The sequence below is a fragment of the Rousettus aegyptiacus genome, unplaced genomic scaffold, assembly GCF_014176215.1.
Source record: "Rousettus aegyptiacus isolate mRouAeg1 unplaced genomic scaffold, mRouAeg1.p scaffold_m13_p_9, whole genome shotgun sequence".
Classification (NCBI taxonomy): domain Eukaryota; kingdom Metazoa; phylum Chordata; class Mammalia; order Chiroptera; family Pteropodidae; genus Rousettus; species Rousettus aegyptiacus.
Genome location: NW_023416312.1, coordinates 82,558,082 through 82,561,002, shown reverse-complemented (window position 1 = coordinate 82,561,002; position 2,921 = coordinate 82,558,082). Strand labels below are relative to the sequence as shown.

Here is a 2,921-nt window from a genome sequence, read left to right as displayed (position 1 = left end):
GTAATGAGGAAACATCTGAGGATGGTGCTTAGGTTTCTGGTTTGAGAGACTAGTCAGGTAGTGGCACTCTTTACCAAAGTAAGAAAGGCAGGGAGAAAGACTGATGTGGACAAAAACTGATGAATTCAGTTGGAAAATTTTTGAGTCAAAAGTGCCTGAAGAGCCCAGAGCCTCTAAATTCTAGCTGGTTCCTAGCCTAGTCCCACAGTTGCCAGCCTCCTCTTCCCTTTCAGCATGACAGGTGCTGCTGTGTCCTTCACCAAGGAATTCCTGGCAGGCAGAGTGGCCACGACCATCTCCAAGATGGTGTTAGTGCCCATGAAGCTGGTCAAGCTGCTGCTGCAGGTGCAGTACACCAGCAAGTAAATCACTACTGATAAGCAATATAAGGACATTAAAGACCATGTGGTTTATATCCCCAAGGAGCAGGAGCCCTGTTCTTCTGATGTGGTAACTTGGCCAATGTCATCAGATACTTCCCCACCCAGGTTCTCAACTTTGACTTCAAAGATAAATACAATCCGATCTTCCTGGGTGGTGCAAGAGAACCCAGTTCCAGTGCTACTTTGCAGGGAATCTGGCATCAGGTGGTGCAGCTGAGGCTACCTCCTTGTGTTTTGTGTATCCTCTTGATTTTTCTCATACCTATCTGGCAGCTGATGCAGGCAAACTGGAGCTGAAAGGGAATTCGAAGGCCTTGGTGACTGCCTGGTTAAGATTTACAAATCTGATGGAAATAAGGGCCTGTATCAAGGCTTTAATGTGTATGTGCAGGGTATTATCATCTACCAAGCTGCCTACTTCAGTATCTATGACACTGCAAATGGAATACTTCCAGATCTGAAGAATACTCACATTTTCATCAGCTGGATGATTGCACAGTCCATCATGGCAGTGGCTGGGTTAACTTCCTATCCATTTAACACTGTTTGTGTTAAACATGACGATGCCGTCATGGTGCAAAGGAACTGATATCATGTACACAGGTATGATCAACTACTGGAGGAAGATTGCTCATGATGAAAGAGGCAAAGCTTTTCTCAAGGGTGCATGGTCCAATGTTCTCAGAGACATGGGTGGTACTTTTGTGCTTGTCTTGTACAATGAAATCATAAAGTTCACATAAGTTATTTACTACTCTTTTCCTCCCTATAAATAGGGATGTTGTATTATCTAACATATTTTGAGCATTGTTGACAGATTGTTGACTGTGTATTTATCAGTGGCAACATTTACTGACTGAAAATGATGATCGTGATAATGATGGGATTCAATTATATTTTTATTTCAGTCACTCCTAATAAATAATAATTTTGAAGAAATAAAAAAATATACATATGAAATATTTTTTTTAAAAAGTGCCTGAAGAGCCAAAAAAGAAGACTGAGGAGAAGGATGACAGATGAAGATGAAGAAGCAGGAGAAAGTAGGATTCAAGAAGAAAGCAAGATGGGGAAGTAGGGAGACTCTGTGCTTGCCTCCTATTGGGACCACATCAGAATTACAACTAAACTACAGAAAAACCATCATTAAGAATCACCTGAAGTCTAGTTAAACAGAAGTCCTATTACTAAGGATGTAAAGAAGAAGCCATGTCAAGACTGGTAGGAGGGGCAGAGACACAGAACAGGGACGGTCTGACACCCACGTGTGACAGTTAAAAATCTAGAGGGATATCTCAGCTGGGGAGGGCCCCCCTAAAGAGCGAGGGATCCCAGCTCACCACTAGGCTACCCAGTCAAGGGTTCCTGTGCCAGGGTGTGAAATCACCACAACTTCTGGCTGTGAAAACCAAAGGAGATAGTTGCTATGTGAGAGATGGAGGGTGGCTCAAGTCCCAGGCACCCCTCTTATAAAGTTTGTTTAGGGATTTACTCACTGATGGACTCACTTGCTTGGAGCTCCATTTCTGGGGTAGTAACTTGCTAGAGGAGGAACTGAATTGCCTAGCATCAGGGTGAGGGCTGGAGGGGCAGCATTCACCAGGCAGAAGTGCTGACAGAGCCTCTCTTCCTTTGTTGAGCCCTCCCCTCACACAGAATGCAGACCTTTGCCATATCTGAGTCTCCATCAATCTAGCTAAAACCATTTGCTTTGCCCTGGTGATTCCCTGAGACTCTGCCCTACCCAGGTTGTGGGCCAATAGGCCAACAAAAGTCACTTCCAGTCATTTTTCCACATAAACATTCTATCTTGGCTCATGCCACGAACTTTCCTAAAAGCTCTCAAAGGTTCACAAAACCCAAAAAAGCAGCATCTGACATTGGAGTGCCCTATACCTCTTGCTGGCAACCTCAAGCCCAGAACTGCTGGCAGCCATCCCCACTTCATGGCTTGCCCTCTCTTGGGCACCTCCAAGCTCAGCGCAGGTGGTGACTTTTGCAGATAACTTTGTGGCTCATGCCAGAGGCCTCAAGGTGGGTCACAGCTGGTGGCTGACTTAGCTTTTGGAGGGGCTTTTCCCAGAAGGCCGTAAGGTCTGCACACCCAATGGCCAGCTTCGGACTATGCTGGAGCAGACAACACACCAAAAGGGAAAACTGGAAAGACACCCGAGCACTGCTAAAGTGAGTCCTGCTCTGTTGAGTCAACCCCTCAAAGGCCAGTCCTCAAAACCAATCATCTTATCCCTCCTGTCTACATACAAACAGCAACCAAGGCTCAACTAGAATAAGAGGACACACAATCTACACAAGGCTCACACCTGGAGCAACTAGCTTGAGTGATCAGGGAGACTGAGCTACTGGGCTGCACAGGACACCTACTATATAAGGCCACTTTACTAAGACCAGGAGATATAGCAGCCCTACTTAATATGTAAAAACAAATACAGTCTATGGCCATGCTACCCTGAACATGCCTGATTTGTCTGATCTCAGAAACTAAGCAGGGTCAGGCCTGGTTTGTACTTGGCTGGGAGA

The 2,921-nt window shown here is 45.5% G+C and overlaps 1 pseudogene; it reads left to right on the top strand.

Annotated features, from left to right (window-relative positions):
* The first annotated feature begins 234 nt into the window (after positions 1–234).
* On the top strand, positions 235–1,165 carry LOC107514778 (annotated as a pseudogene).
* Positions 1,166–2,921: the final 1,756 nt, after the last annotated feature.